The sequence below is a fragment of the Delphinus delphis genome, chromosome 17, assembly GCF_949987515.2.
Source record: "Delphinus delphis chromosome 17, mDelDel1.2, whole genome shotgun sequence".
NCBI classification, from domain to species: domain Eukaryota; kingdom Metazoa; phylum Chordata; class Mammalia; order Artiodactyla; family Delphinidae; genus Delphinus; species Delphinus delphis.
In genome coordinates this window covers 41324933-41344556 of record NC_082699.1, presented here as the reverse complement: position 1 = coordinate 41344556, position 19624 = coordinate 41324933, and the positions used below count along the sequence as shown (strand labels likewise).

General features: G+C 40.8%; 1 protein-coding gene across 1 annotated transcript in view; it reads right to left on the bottom strand.

Moving 5' to 3' along the window:
* CPQ (carboxypeptidase Q) overlaps positions 1 to 18977 on the bottom strand; it is a 463854-nt gene extending 444877 nt beyond the window's left edge. Inside the window, exon 1 of the mRNA XM_059994940.1 lies at positions 18793 to 18977. The gene's annotated coding sequence lies outside the window, so the exon portion shown is untranslated. The remainder of the gene's footprint in view (positions 1 to 18792) is intronic.
* Positions 18978 to 19624: the final 647 nt, after the last annotated feature.

Below are 19624 nucleotides of genomic sequence, written 5' to 3'. Positions count from 1 at the left end.
AAACAATTATCTGGTTCTATAAAAGCAAAAATCTTCATCTATTACACCTGAATCTGTAAGAATTACTCTAAACCATAAGATCTGATAGAATCTATTTTTCTGCCACATCCCTGAATACCAGAGTAGTGAATTACCACTCTAGCTAAAACTTAGTTGTTTTAACTAGATCAAGAAAATTAACTAATAATTAGGAAAAAATCTAAAATGCTAAACTTTCATATATTCCATAAATACAAGTCAAGAAAAAGTTGGCAAGAATTTTATTTTCTTTTTTCCCTAATTTTTGGAAGTGAGTTGTAGATTCTTCATTCATTTCAAGCTCTAGAATTACTTGGAAGAATTCTTTTAAATGTAATCCATTACAATAAACCTCAAATCGATAGGTTCCTTGTTGCAGCTGCCAAACCTTAGCTACGCCATTTGTTTTTCTTTTGTTTTCCATAATTCACATGGATTTGACAATACAATGGTTAGTAATGTAGTGAAGCTACATATCCTGAGAGAGGGTATTCTTCTTGGCAAGTTAAGAGCTGAATAGGATTACAAATGCCACTTTACACTACCGTGTAGCTCTTACAGTTTACAATGGAACATTAGAAATACTGAAAAAGAAGAATTATGTCCACTCCCTAAGACATACTTGCACATGCTTTTCACAAACACACACACAAACACTCACTCACACTTTAGTTTGTATATACTGTATATTGGATGCTTCTATATTGTATTCCTCATCATTCCAGCCACCACAATGCTGATTGATTTTCAAATACTGAACTAGTCTTGATTCCTGGAATAAACCTTCCTTGGTCATGACGTACAGTTTTTTTTCTGTGTTGCTGAATTCTATTTGCTAATATTTTGTTAAGGATTTTGTGTCTATATTCATGAGGGACATTGGTCTGTAGTTCTCTTTTTGGTACTGTTTTTGCCATTTGGTATCACAGTAATACTAGATTCATAAAATGATTTGGGAAATGTTCCCTTCTATTTTGGGGACTGATATGAATTCTTCTTTAAACATTTGGTAGAATTCTCTATAGTGAAACCATCTGGGGCTAGAGATTTCTTTCTTAGGAGTTTCTAAATTATCACTTCAATTTCCTTTATAGTTATAAGACTATTCAAATTATTTGTTACATATTGAGTAAATTGTGGTAGTTGGTGTTTTACAAGGAAGTGGTCTGTTTCTTCTACACTGTCAAATTTATGTATGTAAAATTGCTTGCAGTATGTAGTCCCTTATTAACCTCTTACTGTCTGCAGATTTCCTGCTTCAGTCCTGGTACTGCTATCTGTGTCTTCTCATTTCTGTGCTTTTTGTTGGTAATTTTACTGTTAAAATGGCCTCAAGCATAGTGCTGAAGTGCTGTCTACTCCTCCTAAGTAAAAGAAGCTATGATTTGCTTTACAGAGAAAACATGTGCTAGATAAGCTTTGATCAAATATGAATCACAGTGCAGGTGGCAGTGAGTTCAAAGTTAATGAATCAACAATATATACTCAGTAAGGTGTCTTTAAACAGAAACACATAAAACAAGAATATGTATTGATCAGTTGACAAAAATGTGAACACAGGCTCACAGGAACCTAACCCTGCATTTCCCTTAGAAGCGGCAGTTCAGTATTTGCTAATTCAGCATTCATAGTAACTTTATTAGCTACCAAAAATAATGATAATCAACTGTTTATAGTTTTCCATCCTTTTATTTTCAACCTGCTCATATTGTTATATTTGAAATGAGTTTCTTGTAGACAGTATACAGTGGAGCACATTTTTTTTAATTGTCCCTGCCAGTCTCTGTTTTTTAATTGCTATATATACACCATTTACATTTAACGTAATTCCTGATATGTTAGAACTTAACACTGCTGTTTTACTTTTTGTTTTCTATTTTTCCTCTCTGCTTTTTGTTTCTGTTTTTTTTTCCCCTGCCTGCCTATGAGTTACTTGAACATTTTTTAGAATTCCATTTTTAATTATCTGTAGTGTTTTCAAGTGTACCTCTTTGCATAGCTTTTTTAGTGGTTGTAATAGGTGTAACATCATATATATATATACATCATCTATATATCATATATATCATATATATATCATCACTGGTAAAATATTTTACCAGTTTGAGTGATGTATAAAAAACTTACCTATTATGTCCCTTTACTTCTCCATGTTTATAATATAATTTTCTTAAATATTTTCTCTACATACATTTAGAATCACATTTAGAGAGTGTTAACAGTTTTCACCTCAATCATCAAACATAATTAAGAAAACTCAAGAGGAAAACAAAAGCCAATTGTATTTACTGACATATTTGTTTATCATGTTCTTTCTTTCCTTCCTAATATTCCTTCTTTTAGCATTTCCTTTCTGTTCAGAGAAACTCTTTTAGCCATTCTTTTAGGGTAGGTCTGCTTAAGGTTGTTTCTTTTACCTGAGTATGTCTTGATTTTCCCTTTATTCCTGAAGGATATTTTTGCTGGATATAATATCTAAGTTAACAGTTATTTTCTTTCAGCACCCAGAAAATACTGTGCCATCATCTTCTGACCTCCATAGTCTCTAGTGAGAAATATACTCTCATTCTAATTATTTTTCCCCTAAGGATAAGGTGTTATTTTGCTCTGGCTGCTTTCAAGGTTCTTTTCTTTGTCTTTAGTTTTCAGAAGTTTAATTATGCTGTGTGTTGGCAAAGATCCAGTAGAGTTTATCCTGTTGGAAGTTTGCTCAGCTTCTTGAATCTCTAGGTTTATGTCTCTTATCAAATTTGGGAAGTTTGCAGCCATTATTTCTTTGAGAGTTTTTTTCAACTCTGATTTCTTTCTCCTCTCCTGAAACACTGACAGCATGAATGTTGAATGTTAGAATAGAATGTTGAATGTTAGAATAGAATGTTGTACTATCTTTCTTATAGTACAATGGCCTCCTGAGGCTCTGTTCCTTTATTTTTCCAGTCTGTTTTTTCCCTGTTGGTCAGATTGGGCAATTTCTATTGCTCTATCATCCATTTTACTGATTCCTTCTTCTGTCGCCTCTGTTCTGCATTGAAGCCATTCACTGAGATTTTTATTTTGCTTATAGTATTTTTCATATATAAAATTTCCATTAGATTTTTCTTTATATCTTCTATTTCTTTACTGAGACTTTCTATTTTTCCCTGAGGCTTTCTATTTTTTCATCTGTTTCAAGCATGTTTGTAATTGCTCATTAAAGCATTGTTATCTGGCTGTGTTAAAGTCCTTGTCAGATAATTCTAAAATTTCTGTCATCTTGGTATTGGCATTGATTGATTTTCTTTTTTCATTCAGTTTGAGATCTCCCTGGCTCTTTTGTTACGACAAGTGATTTTCAACTGAAACACAGACATTGTTGCATTATGAGACTCTGGATCTTTTTGAAACCTCCTATTTTAGCTGGTTTCTTCTGATACCACTGCAGTGGAGGAAGTGGGTTGGAGATGTTGCTGCTGCAACACTGTCAGTGGAGGTAGCAGTGCAGGTTCCCCACTTGGCCTCCACAGACACTCAAAGAGCGGGGTCTCCTTATAAATTCTGAAGGAGGACTGGAGTTTCAGATACCCCACGTGGTCTTCACTAACTATGTAGTGAGACGGTCTCACTACTGCTGACAATGGTGAAAGTACTGACTCTCCAGGATATCCCCTCTGACACCATGCCAGCAGGTAAGTGGAGGGGTACATTGTTGCCAAATGGGTCATAGTCCCCGCTCCCCACATGGTCTCTACTTACTCTACAGGTGGGGCTGGGGCTGGGGAGGCTCATTAGTGGCTGGTGGGTATGAAAGTCCTGACTCCCTGCTTGGTCTTCTGTGACACCACCCAGGAGGCATGTTGGGATACCCTGCCTAAGCTATCCACTCAGTCTTTTTTGAGTGGATAGATGGGTAGAAGTCTAAGCTATCCACTCAGTCTTTGTTGACATGGGTCACACAGTGGGCTACATATTTTTCTGTAATGTTTGACTGGAATAGAGTGATTACTTTCTAAAAATCTTCTGTCTTGCTAGACTCTCCCTTTCCTGGTCCTTTGACTAGAGAGAGCCAGGTTTTGTTGGGTTTTTTTGTTTGTTTGTTTTTTGTCTGTACTCATTGGTATTTCCAAGTTGCCAGCTTTTTCAGCTCCAAGTCTGAGATATATGACACAAAAAGAAAACCCAAGGAACTTGGGTCCCAATATCCCTAGCTGGTCTACCTTCTTTCCACCTTTCAGAGTCTTATTATGTTTGAGTAGGTAGGTAGGTAGGTAGGTAGGTAGGTAGATGGATAGATAGACAGACAGACAGACATAGGTTTTTACATTTTTTTAGTTGTACTTAGCAGGATAAATAGGAAAAAGTACATCTACCCCATCTTCCCAGAAGTGGAAACTCTCCAGCATGTTAATTTTTAACAACACACTGTGTAAAATACAAAATTGTAACAAAGCGAACAAGAGTGTCAAAGCTACCTCCCTGCCCACTTCATTTTTTTCCTGAATGTTATCTCCTCTGTGAATCCTTTCCTGAACTATCAGGTCAGAATGAATTGCTCCTTTCTTTGTATGTCCACAGCATACTATTTACTTTTCTATAATGCCTTATAATCAACCAATGATGTCATCGTTGGTCATTTAAGCAAAGCAAATTAAGGATGTGGATCATGTGGACTTCCCTAGTGGCGCAGTGGCTAAGAATCCACCTGCCAGTGCAGGGGACACGGGTTCAACCCCTGGTCCGGGAAGATCCCACATGCCATGGAGCAACTCAGCCTGAGCGCCACAATTACTGAGCCTGTGCTCTAGAGCCCACGAGCCACAACTACTGAAGCCCACATGCCTAGAGCCCATGCTCCGCAACAAGAGAAGCCACCACAATAAAAAGCCCGTGCACAGCAACAAACAGTAGCCCCCACTTGCTACAACTAGAGAAAGCCCGCAAGCAGCAACAAAGACCCAATGCAGCCAAAAATAAATAAATAAATAAATTTATTAAAGAAAAGGATGAGAACCATGTCATAGTCATGTTTTGATTCTCAATGTCTGAATGTCTAATAGGTTACATGTATTACAATAACTCACGCAGTGTGGGGCATAGAGTGGCTACTCAATAAATATTTGTTGACTGAATAAGCGAACAAATGAACGTTTATTGAGCACTTGCCATATGTTCCAGAACTCAATAAGGGTTTGTGTTAAATTGGACTAAATTGTTTCCACATCTGTCAGTCTAATCAATCCACAATTATTTATTCCTATGGGGAAAAGAGAAGCTCACTAAGCATATCCAAAGTGCAATTATTGCAGGTTAGCACTTTTTCCCAATTAACAAGTAATTAACTACCAACTATTTATTTAAACCTATATGACCAGAACTATGCATGGTATAAAGATAGTGAAAGTCAGGATTCCTGCCCTCAGAAGTATAAAATACATTGTGGAGACTGAAAGATAAGCAAAAATTAAAGAGTAAATAATCAGTAGTGAAAAATGAAGTATAAGAAAAAAAAGAGAATATAGGTGACCTGAATAATTAAGAAGGACTTCATAAAAGAGGCAGGACTTCAGTCAGGCCTTTAAAAAAAATGGTTAAGATTTAGTTGCCAGGAGAGAAAAGAGAAGGGCATTTTAGGTTTAGGAACAGTAGAGAAAGATAGAACCAAATGTGGGCTAAGCGTGGGGATAGAGAGGAATTCACTTTAAAAGAGGAGATAAGGCTGAAAATTAGAGTTTGGAAAAGACTTAGAATTCATACAGCATAGAAAGAGAAATAAAGAAACCACCATCATCTGAACATTACAGTTTACAAAGATTTTTCAAACAAGCACTTTCTCATTTAAGCCACAAAATGCCTCTAATGAAATGCAGAGGAGGAACATGAAGTGACTTGAATTTAGATTCAGACATTCACCCTTGTGCCATGTACACACCATTCTCTCTATATAATGTTCAAATAACTGGGGGTAGGGGGGTGATCCTGGGGAGTAGGAGGATACTTAGCAGGATGACCTGGTTCCTCTTCTCACAGGTTGTGTTGAATGTCCTCTTCTACAACTTTCTAGCACCCTCTGCTTACCCCCTTCAAAGTTTACCGCAATCTGAATCAAAATTATCCAGACTATCTCACTAGTCTTAAAGCTTTTCAAGGGAAAGATCAATGTCTTTCCACCCAGTATACAGTAAAAGCTCAATAAATGCTTTTGAGCTTTTAAAGTGAACTGTGTTTTCTTCATCCTTGTATCCCCACCACTCAGCACATGTGTGGCACAGAGAAGCAGCTAGATTGACACTGGCTAAGTGAAGAGCCTCCTGCAATAGACTGAATGTGTCCCCCTAAAATGCATATGTTGAAATCCTAACCATAATGTGATGATATTAGGAGGTGGGACCTTTGATAGGTAATTAGGTCATGAGGGTAGAGCCCTCATGAACGGAATTAGTGCCCTTATAAAAGGGCACCTTCTTCTTTTGCCATGTGAGGACACTATGAGAAAGTGGCAGTTTGCAACCCAGAAGAGGGTCCTCAGCAGAACCTGACCATGCTGCTACCTTGAACTCAGATTTCTAGCCTCCAGACTGTGAGAAGTAAACTTCTGCTGTGCATAAGCCTCCCAGTCTATGGCGCTTTACAGCAGTCAGAACTAAGACACTTCCTCGTCTCCAGTCTGACTGTACTTCTATCCACCCAACTCACCATTTCAGATTAATCCTGGTTCAAAACCTCAACTGGTAATTAATGATTCCAACAATGCTTTCATTAGCACCTTAGAATACCTTTGCTTTTCCTCCTCACCCAAGTTGCCAATTCTTCAAAACTAATTTTGAACTTTCTCTGTACGTGCTGCATAACACCATCATCAACATTTACTTAATCATGCCAAATATCTCCATATGAACTAAAGGCTGTCTGATCTCAGCTGGGTCACTTGCATTGCTCAGCAACCCTTATATTTATCTTCAACTGACCCCTATCAAATTCCCCACAGCAGCTGCTACAAAGTTTTTCCACTCTCCTTAAGCCCCAGATTCAACCCCTACTCCCCTCATGCTCAGCAAAAGCTCTTCTCTTCTACATAACTGAGAATACGATATTACGACCATGAGATGACTTGGCTTTCTTCGTCCTCAACTCGTAACCCTTCTATCCCTTTATCTATACCGCTCTTCTCAGCTCACGTCCCAGTGAAAGAAGTGCTCACCCTCCTTTCCAAAGCCAAATTCTCTCTCCATACTGTACCAATTATTGGGAGGCAGAGATACTGAATAATATCCTCCAAACTGACAAGGAACTTTGAGACAGAAAAACAAAGCAGGCAATTCCATAAAGTGCAATTATGAAGTTTGTCGTGGGTAACGTACACACAGGCAGGAAGGATCAGGCCGACGGGATGATGCAGAGGCATTCGCAGCTGCACTTTGCACCATGGAAAGGGGTACCGGGGGATCTAAAGGGGCCAGAGCTAAACACGGAATCTGACTACCAAGTGAGAAGCATGACCACACCGACGGGGACCGGGGATTTTCCCCTCCCCCAGGGATCTCAGGACCATTAACCATCTGTGTCAGCATAAGGCATTCTTCCAGTTTCCACATCAGATGAAGACAAGGGTAAAAGTTGATGGGGAACATACCCTTGTAAGTTAAGCTAACGCTGAGTCACACAGAAAGGGGAGGGGGGAGGGCTGTGGACCTAAGATGGAGATGACAAAATGGAGTCAGTGTGGTTCAGCCACACACGGCCATGCCACGTGGCTTGCGCACCTTAGTTCCCCAACCAGGGATTGAACCTGGGCCACGGCAGCGTAAGCACTGAGTCCTAACCACTGGGCCACCAGGGAATTCCCTTAAGAAGAATTGTGTCTGAACAAGAAGGACAAGATTGGGTCCAGAGAGGAAGAGCATACAACAGTATCAGCTGAAACTCCTTCCCCATCAGAAAGGCCAGGCTGACACCAGGTCAGCTGAGGAAGTGTTTAATTGGACATTTTGAGAATCTAATGTCATGTATGCAGATGCAAATGTTTGAAATGTTTGAGTTGTTTACAGTGTAGTCTGTGCCAGACAGGCTCCCATGCCAAGCCAGAACACAGCCTCCCATTATTCCGCTGGGCTCAGTTTCTAAAGATGTTTCGGGGCTCTCTGAGCCTTGTCAATTTCCACATCCAAAGGCTCATTTGTGTTTTCAAGGCAGTGTCATTCTTCCCCTCATGAGCAGACATCAGTCCTTCCCCTGCCAATCTCTGTCACTGCCTGCTCTGGTTCAGAAAAGGCTTTGGAGAAATTATTTGAGAGGCAATTACTCCATCTCTAGAAATTTTAGTAGTTTGGGGAAAACTAACACAAAGGAAAAGTCAGACTCTTGATCCTTGCCTGGAAGTTGGGTCTCAGCTGATGTAATTATTTCGAGAACTGTTTCTGTTATTCACTGACCCAGGAAAACACAGCTTATTATTAGCTCAGCGAATAGACAATTCCACCTTAACATACCCCCTATAAGGCAGCAGTTCTTGATCGGGAGGATAAACAAGGATACACCACAACTGGACACTAGGGAATCCGTTCATCTTTAAGAACTGAACCATCCACACTCTGCCTTGAAAATGCAAAGCAAAAAAATATTGTCATTATCATAAATTATTATGAATTATCACAAATTATCATAAATTGTTATGATGCCTTCGCTATATCCTCTTCCTATTATCAAATACCTTCTTCAAGAAAAAATTTTACATGTTTAAAGTCCTAAATTGGAAATATACATGAAGACTATTGTTCATGTATCATGTTAAGGATGCTCAATTCAAGAATAAAAATTTGCCACTAGTTTTACATTGGATAAGCTTATTTGTTTTATCCAATGGTCTCCACTGGATAAAAAGTCATAAGAAAATTATTAGCATTTATTAATGAGTTCATTCATTTATTCATACCACAGACATTGATTGACTACCTATTATGCTCAGAACAACTGCAACTGTTTCAGATATACAGAGATAAAGAATATGTCGTCCTAGGCCTTAGGAAGCCAGTGAAAGAGGAAGGCAAATGACTGCGATACTGAGACAAAAGGAAACAGATTCTCAGGTACTAACGATAAAGTACAGTTGACCCTTGAACAACACGGGTATGAACTGTGTCTGTCCACTTATATGTGGATTTTTTTCAATCAATACTGCAGGTACTACAGGATCGAAGGTTAGCTGAATCTGAGGATGCAAAACCACAGACGGGTGGGGCTAACTGTAAAGTTACTCTCGGATTGCCGACTGCTGTGGGGTTGGTGCCCCTAACCCCCAAGTTGTTCAAGGGTCAACTGGAATGACAAAGTATTGCAGGATTATCACAGGAGAGAACAAGGAAGCAATAACGGAGAAGATGATATTCCAGCTCAGCCTTGCAGGATAGACGAATTTGCATAGTTATATGGTGGGAAGGGTATTTAAAGAACAACCATGAGCAAAGATGTGAACATTTATAATATGTTCCCCAGAAATGATTTTAAAAAAAATTCTGGCGTATAAAAAGCTGAAGTATTATAAAGCACTAGGGAGAAATTTAAACATACACATGCATACAAGAAGTGTATTCCCAGTCCCATTTCAGACAGTGATTCAGAACCCACAGGGTTAGGTGGGGGCCAGGAATCAGTATTTTTCAAATCTTCCCAGGTCGTGATGTGCACTCATGATGTGATCTGATACACACATATAGAATACATGGAGGGATCTAGTAGGTGTTATGGGCTGAATCGTGCCCCACCACAGTTTATATGTTTAAGCTCTACTACCCAGTACCGCAGAATGTGACTATATTTGGAGATAAGGACTTTAAAGAGGTAATTAAGTTAAAATGAGGGCACGGGGGGTGGGGCTAATACAATCTGACTGAGGTCCTTATAAGAAGAGGACATTTGGACACACAGAGACACCAGGGATGCACACGAACAGAAAGAAAATGACCATGTGAGGAAACAGCAAGAAGATGGACATCTGCAAGCCAAGGAGAGAAGCCTCAGAAGAAATCAAACCTGCTGACACCTTGATCTTGGACGTCCAGCCTCTAGAACTGTGGAAAAAATACATTTCTACTGTTTAAGCCACCCACTCTATGGTATTTTGTTTTGTCAGGCCTAGCGAACTAATACAGTAAGTGAATGCACCAGGAACGTACCGAGAAATACATTTTAATGCCATATTAGGAGTTTAGACTTTATTAGGAGTTTAGACTTTATTCCGCAGACAATTTCTCAAAATGTAGGTCTTTTGAGAAGGGAAGTAATATGATTGAGCCTATGATCCAGCTCTTGAAGCAGTGTGGAAGACGAAGTAATTTAAAAAATTCTGCCTGGCCAAGGCAAGAGACAATAACGGATGTGACTAGAGTCGTGATAGAAAGGATGGGGGGATAAAAAAAAAAAAGAAAATTTCAGGTGCTATCACAGGTAGGCACAACAGCATTTGGTGACTTAATAATGTGGGAAGATGAGGAAAAGGGAAGAGTTAAGGCTAACCTCCCAGATTTTGATCCTGTTTCGTACCCTATATTTCAGATACATCACATTACCTACTATCTCACAGATTGAGATGCCATTAACCAAAATAGAAAACCCAGAAAGCATATTTGGGAATGAAATTGATGAGTTGAAAACCAGAGAACAGAAATCAGAAGAACGTCAAGTGTAGAGCTAGAGATCTCTTGAGAACAGAGGAGCTCTTTAGAGCCACATGGCAATGAGAGCACTGAGCTCACTTCCGTCATCACTCCTGTCCTTACAGCAACGAATAAAATGAGCAAACTGAAAACCAATGACTCCTTGGAGCAGAGACGTGAGAGTGCAAAGCAAACCACCACTCTAAAATCTAGAGAGACAGGAAAATCCAGAGAGTCACAGCCCAGACCTGCTTATCTGGAGCAGAAGCCACTGGACCCATAAAGTCTAGGAATACCTCAACAGTAATTTTGACAAATTGCTGGAGACTGAGTATGGCCTACCTTGAGAGTGAGAAACTCCTAAGGCCACAGTCTTGGGGAAGGAGGGGGGTGATTTCCAACAATTTCAGGTAATCACAAAACAGCTATTACAAAGGTGCAAAGACAGGAGGGAACATACCAATGAAAAAACTAATGATGATAGTGCCTAATATTGACTGAGCAGGCCTGTCCTAAATGTTTATATTTCTTAACCCTACAGCAAACCTAGAGGATAATGCATTGGTTTTCTATTGCTGCTGTAACAAATTACCACAAAATTGGTGGCTTAAACAATACAAAGTTATTATCTTACAGTTCTGTAGGTCAGAAATCCAGCACTGGACTCACCAGGTAAAATCAAAGTGTTGGCTGGGCTGCATTCCTTCCGGGGGCTCTAGGGAAGGATCTTTGCCTTTTTCAGATCCTAACGGCCACCCATATTCCTTGTCTCATGGCCTCCTTCCTCCATCTTCAAAGCTGACAACATTGCATCTCTCTGGCCGTTCTTCCATAGTCACATCACCCTAACTCTCTGATCCTCTTCTGCCCCCCTCTCCCACTGTTAATTAGGCCCACCACATAATCCAGGATATGGATTTCAAGTCAGATAATGAGCAATCTTAATTCCATCCACAGCCTTAATTCTCCTTTGCCACATAACCTATCATATTCACAGGTTCCAGGGATTAGGGCATGGGCATCTTTGGGGGAGGACATTATTCTGCCTACCACTGATAGTTATAATTAGTTTTCCCATTTTACAAAGGAAGAAACTGAGGCATAGAGAGGATATGTAATTGGTCCAAGGTCACACAAGTGTTGGTGACAGAGCTGAAATCTGAACCCAAGAAACCGACTTCCGATCCTATTTTCTTAACTGTTAAACTACAGCAAATACAGGGTGCTAGTGATGGTTAGTTTAAGTGGTAAACCCTAAAATTTAGGCTGAATAAGTCGTGGAATGAAGTCTGAAGAGTGCTGACTTCCACGATTTGCCCTCTGCTTCCCAAAGAACTTAACTGGGGTTTGGGATCCTCCGTTCATTCCCTCGTCTTCCTATGGCCCCTGGTTTTCTGTAAGGCTTATCTCAGAAAAGCTAATGAAAAGAAAAACCCTATAAAAGAACAGCCAGATGCTTCAGATGGTAAATTTTGCGATACAGTACACACGGTATTAATGATTTAGAACACTAAACAAATGTAACAAATGCATCTTCAGATGAGTCACAGATAACATAGATCCAAAGTATTGATAATGGTAAAAGAACCTCAAAACGATGTTCTGGAAACAAAAGGGACATATGAAGGTGGAAGATTCATTCTATGAGCCACTTGACAGCATCGTGAAAGAGAAGATGTTTTCTCTTTACCATTTCAATCAATTACAAAGCTAATTGAAAACATGGGCTTAAACCAGAGGATCAAGGCACAAGACCAGCAGGCCTCTCGAATTCACTGAATTCTTCGTTAAACGTTTTTTACAATCTTTCATAAATGCTTGAAGAAGAAATGAATTTTTTGTGAATAAGAGACCATATATATACATATATAATCATATATCTTACACATATATATTCATATATAACATAAAGAACTTTTTGATAAACCTTTAATATACCATATTATTGAAACTTTCTATATCCCTGTTCACCCTTATGAATTATATTCTTCAACCTCATGAATTATATTATTCAAATCTTACCATTTGGCTTTTGTCTGCTTGATCTGTCGTATAAACAACAGATCTTAAAGTCTCCTATAAATTGTTTTGGTCAAGTCAGACAGAGAAAGACAAATATCATATGTTATTGCTTATATGTGGAATCTAAAAAAAGGCTACAAATGAACTTATTTACAAACAGAAAGAGAGTCACAGATGTAGCAAACAAACTATGGTTACCAAGGGGGAAGGGAGGAAGGGATAAACTGTGAGACTGGGATTGACATATACACACTATTATATATAAAAGAGATAACCAATAAGGACCGACTGTATAGCAAAGGGAACTCTACTCAATACTCTGTAATGGCCTATATGGGAAAAGAATCTAAAAAAAGAGTGGATACATGTATATGTATAACTGATTCACTTCGCTGTACAGCAGAAACTAACACAACATAGTAAATCAACTATACTCTAATAAAAATTAATTTTTTTTAATTGTTTTGGTCATTTTCTCATACTTCTGACCATTTCCTTTATATTCTTTGAAGATAAATATGTTTAAATGCCTGGCCCATAAAATGTCACAGCTATTCTGTCTTCCTTATAGATTTTATCTTTTATCAACTCTAGATCTGGTATAATGCTCTTTGCTTTGAATTACACTTGGTTTCTTTTTAATAATGATGTGGAACTCAAGGTCCGTAAAGGTTTCTGGTTTTCCCACTCCGGCCCACTATGTTGACGGATTTACACTGATGACTGTCTCTTGTGGGTCCCACCAGGGGCAGTGCCAGTGCTGGGCTTTTCTCTCCATTTCCCAGCTGAGCTGTGGCCAGTGTCCTACCTGTAGGTGCTTCATAAGAAGCAAAGGTAGCTAGATGGATTTAATTGAAAATCATTACGTTCCATGTGCTGTAAATGGCCTCAAATAATTAGGGGATCCAGGTCCAGGTCCCCATTTTCTTACTTGATACTCAACTTGGAAAAGTCTTCACATATAATACGATCAATGTAGACATAGCTTACTGCAGATGTATCTTGCTTTAAGCAAACCCCATATTGAAAGTCTGGATTTATCCAGATAATATGTTAAGGAATGATTAATAGTTCACTTTGTAAAGAGGTTATTTGCCTCTTGGAAGATTTAGTCCCAAGATTTTTTTATATTGCAAACTCTCCTATTACATTTTAAGTATTATTTGATTTCCACAGCAATTCTCTATATACAACCCTTCGTAACCATCCCTACTGCACATAGCAGAGTTGGTGCTAAGGATCCTTTCCACCACTGCCTTGTCTCCCCAGAGATCTTGGCTCTGTTGGCCTTCAAATATCAACTGCTTTAGTCTTACTTTTACATGATGGACATGGTGGGAGGTGGAGGGGACTCATTGTAAAACGCCAAGGTTCCAAGGCAAAGCAAGGTTCCGATACAATGGACAGAGCAGTGGGCTGAAACTCAGAAGGCCTAGAGTTCTTGCCAGTTATGGGATCTGAGGCAAACTACAGCCTCCTTAATACCCAGATTTTCAGTTTACAAAAGAAAGATAATAGTGCCTGCCTGCACATGCTTCTGAGGGTTCATATAAAAATTATCTTTAAATATAAGGTGCTATGCTAATATACCCTTTTTTCCAAGCAAGTCTAATGCCACGACCCTAAGAGAACACTACATCAATCTAACTTTTTCTCTGTTAGCAACTGTTTCTCACAGAATTCGTTAAAAGTTCTGACAATTCCTCCTAATCATTATCCTTTTCATTTTATCTCACTCTACTTGTTATTCTTCCCTTAGTTCAAAGTCTCCCAACACCTTCTCTGCAAAATAAGATCAAACCCTCTGCACAGCACCTCGAAACAATCACCTATCTGTCTCTCCCTGACAAGGTGAATAAGATGAGAAAGCAAAGCTTGTGATATTCTTACCACTAAAGAAATACGTTCTTTGGAAGAGCCAGCTCAAATTTCCTCTCTGTATTCCAAATCTGCCTATACCTGTGCTTTAAGCAACCAGTCCTCTCTGCTACACTCCTGCCATTTGCTCATCTTTGTGCCTTTCAACCACTCCTGTCTGTGTTGCTCTGTTTTGGTTTCTCTTGGTGGTTTATAATAACCCCTCATTGTCTGAGTATCTAACTTTGTTCCTTCACTAGAACTTACATAATATTTAGAGTTCTAAAGATCTCACCTGAAATATAAGGCTCATTAGTTAAGTCTAATGTGGTTTTTTTCCTTCTTTTTAAGTGTTTTATTGAACAGATCTGTCTTTTTAGACTGTGGACCTGTCGTAAAGTTTGGCCAGTCTTGGCTATATATGACGTCACAGTACAGCTACAGTCAAGGCTGTACACCAGGGATCTCCCCTGGATGTTCCAAAGTTGTCTCACTGTCTTTCTGCCAGAACCTCTTCCTCATCTGGTGTTCATTACCCTCATTAGTGGCATCTCCATCCACCCAGGTAAGCAATTCCAAAACCTCAGAATTATTTTCAACCTTATTTCCCATATGCAGCTAGTCATTAAATCCTGCCTTCCCTATATTCTGAATATCTCTCCAACTTACACTAGTTTACACCCTTATTCTATTTCATTTGGACTATAGCAACATCATCCTCACTTTCTTCTGGCCTCCTTGGCTTTTCCCTCTCTAGTTCCTCTGAAATACTATTGCTGGAGCTATTTTCTAAAGGAAATCCAATCATAGCACTCCTCTGCTTAAAAATTCAGCTTAAAAACTCTTAAAGATTATCTAGGCTGTGATAAAGCCTGAAAAACATGACATTCAAGGACCTTCCTTCTCTGGCCCCAACCTCACAAGACCTCTTTACTACAGACGCACCCAACCCGTCTCCCCCTGGGAGTGCCACGCTCAGACTGCCTCCATTTCTTTGCCCATGTAGTTCTCTGTGCTTAGAACAAACACCCTTCTCCCTCCTCTTGGCTTTCGGCCTTCGAAATCCAGTTCAAAATTCACCTGCTCTGTGAAGTCTTCCTAAATTCTGACCATACCTCTCTCCTGGGAGAATGAGTGGCCACTACTTCCACATCACCCTGTGCTGCAATTCTTTGTGGATGCGTCACTTTCCTACATAAACTCGGTATCTCATTCATCTTTACCTGGCACACAGTACGCACTCATTAAATGTTTACTGAAATTAATATGCGCTGAGTAAAAGAATAACTAAAGAAAAATTCCATAGATCTAGAAGCACACCAGTCCTCCTTCTTAGCTGCATTAAAGAAACAGGGCCCAGGGATAAAGAAAAGGACTAATAATCTGATGTAGCAAACACATGAATGGGTTGTTTGTTTTTAAAACCTAAGTGGCTTAGGGAGGGCAGGGGGAGAAGCAAGTATATTTTAAAGCTCTAGCTCCAGGGCAAGTAATAAAAATTGTTGCTTTAATGTTTTTTTTCGTAATATTGTGAGCAATGGGAAGGTCTATTCCATCACACCGGCCTTCAGGGCAGAAAGTTTCAGCCTCCTGAGCTAAGTCAAACTGGCACTGGCTCTCTGTTTTTCGAGCAGCCGCAATTGGCCTCTGCCTTCTATGAGACTAAACTTGACTGACAAAGAAGAAACAAAATCATTTCCCAGTTACTTTATGGGCCCCTCTTTTCCGCTTTTGCACTTGTCAATTAATTATAAGCGTGCTGGAAATTCGTCTCACATTTCTGCCCCTACATTACACTGAGGTAGGCATTGTACTCTGTCTGCATTAGGAGTTGTCATTAGGTTGGGAGGCAGCAACTAGCCCAAGAAACAACACTGTTTAGTACTCAGAGTTTGAAGCCCTTAGATGCCACTCACCCACATAGCTTTTGATGTCATCCTTTTTATACTCCCTGGATTGTTAAATCTGAACACGTTTAAAATTAGGATGCATGTGCATCTAGGTCAAAATATCAGAGTCTAGAGTACCAATGGAACTCAATAATTTTCAAAATGATAAAACAAACAATTCTCTATAGTTCAGTCTTAATCATTCCACCCCTGAGCTCCCATTCTAAATTTACTTACCCACAATGCCCAAGAGTTTAATATACTACCTGGAACACACACAGAGACCACATTTGACAACATTACAAGGCTTTCCTAGCAGGGATTGTCTATATTTCTGGCAGAAATCCTGCCTCCATCTACCTGTGTTTTGAATGCCTGACTTTCCCATTTCCCAAGCACTGTTTCCATTTAGGAAGGTTGAATAGGGATTACAACTGTACCTAGCACTTAGGTTTATAGCGAGGAATAAATGGGGCAATACAAGTAAAAAGGTTAAATATAACAGTGCTTGGTGAGTGGTCAGTGCCCCATAAACATCACCTCTGTTACATTCCATGCCGGAACCACATGTGACCCCATAATTGGATCTTTGAGAAAAGAATCAGAGAAAGTTGGTCTTTTTCACCAAGCACCATGTTTGACTTCACTTCTCCCAATAGACTTGAAAGAACTGAAGTAGGTAACATTAACTTTACTTTACTTAACATGTTTGGGACTTTGTGTTTGTGAAATGTAGCATGCAAGAAATATTCCAATACGTACGTAAAATGACTTTTTAAGTGCCTTTTAAAAATCTCTAAGGTCCTTCCGTTTCCAAAATGTTGTGATCTATGATAACTAATCTCAAATCCAGGCAAATTAATAGTGATATAACTCCCTAGATATACTGAAAATATACGGCATTGTCAGGCTGGTTGTATTGGAAACAAGTTAGACCCAGGACCATGCACAAAACAATCTTGCCCTTCTTTCTCCCCTCCAGCCCAGAGTCTATAATTCTCATCTCAAGCTCCCAGGTCCTTTTGTAGCAGATGTGGAGAGGATGAGGAATGAGTTGGAATCTGCAGAGAAAACAGTGGAGCCAAAATTCTGCAGAATCCCAAGAGGAGCAGCTGAAGTGAGCAGGCTTCATGAAATCACCTGCAATTTCATCTTTTAACCGATAAAAGAGAATCCTAGAAGTCTAACTCAAGAAGGGGCCCTACCTAACCTCCTGCATCTTGGAGATTAAGAAACTGAGACCTAAAGAGATCAAGTAACACATCTAAAGTCATCCAGCTTTTCTGAAACCTGGGTCTGGAAACCTAGAAGTGATGCAGTGACCAATCGAATTAAAGCAGGCTCAACCTATGTCACTTCCAAAGTGTCTGCACACCGATAAATGTCTCTCTTTTCCTCTCTGAACTATATTCAGCCTTCTACGGTCACCCACAAACCAGCCAGCACTTGTCTCAGGAAGACAGACAAGATCCTCCACCATCCTGAATTCAAAGAGACATCTGGTTTTACAAACAAGTTACTAAAAGCAGAGTCATGTGGTACTACCTTCAGATTCATCCTTATCTTTCAGAAATACATTAAATAATATTATAGTGACAATGATTCTCCAAAGTAGAAAACAAAATTCAAGAAAAAAAAAAAAAGCCTAGGCATACTTTGCTTTAAGTAATGCATATAGGAGAATCTACTTAGAGTGGAAATATGAGGGGGTGCTTCTGGTGATTATTTTCTTTTGAAACAGCATAGAATAGAACTTTTAAGTAGCCACAGTCAGAATGACTCCATTTACAAGAGTGCCACATTCACACAGCTTTTGGGAAACTACCAGAAGATAAGAGTTGTAAGCCCGTGTCACCACTGTCTCCTTGTCGTGTGTATTTATATCCATTCATGTATTCCTTCATTCAGCTCTACTTCATGTGTACTCATTCATTAATTCACCAGTTCTCCCTCATAGAAACTCACTCATTCATTCAATTGCTCACTTGAGTACTACCGAGTACCTGAGAAGTCCGACAGGGGCTTTGCCCTCGTGTAACTTAAGAGCCTACGTGGAGCCTAGACGTACACACCAAAAATGAAAGTACAAGATAAAAGGCGAAAAGAACCACAAAGGAGACCCGATAAAGCAACCTGGAGGCTCAGGGGAACTAGGTACTGGTTCCAGATGCAGGCGAGGTAAGCTCCTGGGCGGCTTGGGGCGGGGCACCTCCCCTCCCCGAGACAAGAGAGAAAAGGAGACATCACGCCTGGCTCACTGCTCTCCGTGCACAGCATCTCCCTCTATCCCGGCGTCCGCACGCGCCCCCCCCCCCCCCCCCATTGCTTGGCCCTTGTCGCGGAAGCCGCACGCCCTGGCCGTCTCCCGGTGGCCTCCCTACCCTGTCCGTCAGTCGCTCCCACGAATGGGTGACTTGGGAAGTCCACACCGGTGCCGGCAACGCCTAGGCCCGCCCGCCGGGAGGAGCCGGGCCCAGCAGCCCGTGGGCAAGGCCCGGCCCGCGGCGCACTAACCTGGTCGACCGTTCGGCCTGCGGCGGCGGCGGCGGAGGCGGCGCCCAGGGTCACGCTGCCGGGTGTCTGCGGTTCTGCCCGCTGCGCACTGAGCGGGAAGGCGGGGCGCAGCGGCCCGGGACGCTGGGCGCGGGCGGGACGGCCCGGCGGGGCGCCGCCCCCACCACGCCCGCAGGCCTCGCTGCGCCTCGGGAGACCCGAGGGCGGCGGGCCGACCAGCTGGTGCCTCACCTTCTGGCTCTGGCTCCCGTTAGAAAATCAGTGTCCCACCCTGGGTCCTGGGCCCCGCGGCCTTGCTTCTTTATTTAGGGGCCAAAGCGCCCGAGCGTCGCCCTCAGGCCCTCGCGGGTCTCTGGCCGGCGGAGGTTTCAAGAGCTGTAACCTCCGGTGGGCCGAAGGTTTTGGCCGAGGTGTCCTGTGCTTTCATGAGTGGCCGTGCAGGTAGGGAAGGAAGGGGTTGTGGAGCTGAAAGGAAAGCGTGAAAGGTGTTTTTCTGTCTCTGCGCCTGCATAAGGGCGTCTGGAAACCCCATGCTTTGTAAGCGTGGATAGGACACGCGGTTATTAAACCGTTATTGTCCCATCCTGCCGGGCAGGATTGTTAAGAGAGGTGGTGATGATGGAAGGTGGACGAGAGGACCCGAACTGGGAGATCAGAAAGAGTCCTGTCTCTTTGGTTTATGCGTTAATTATATGAGGG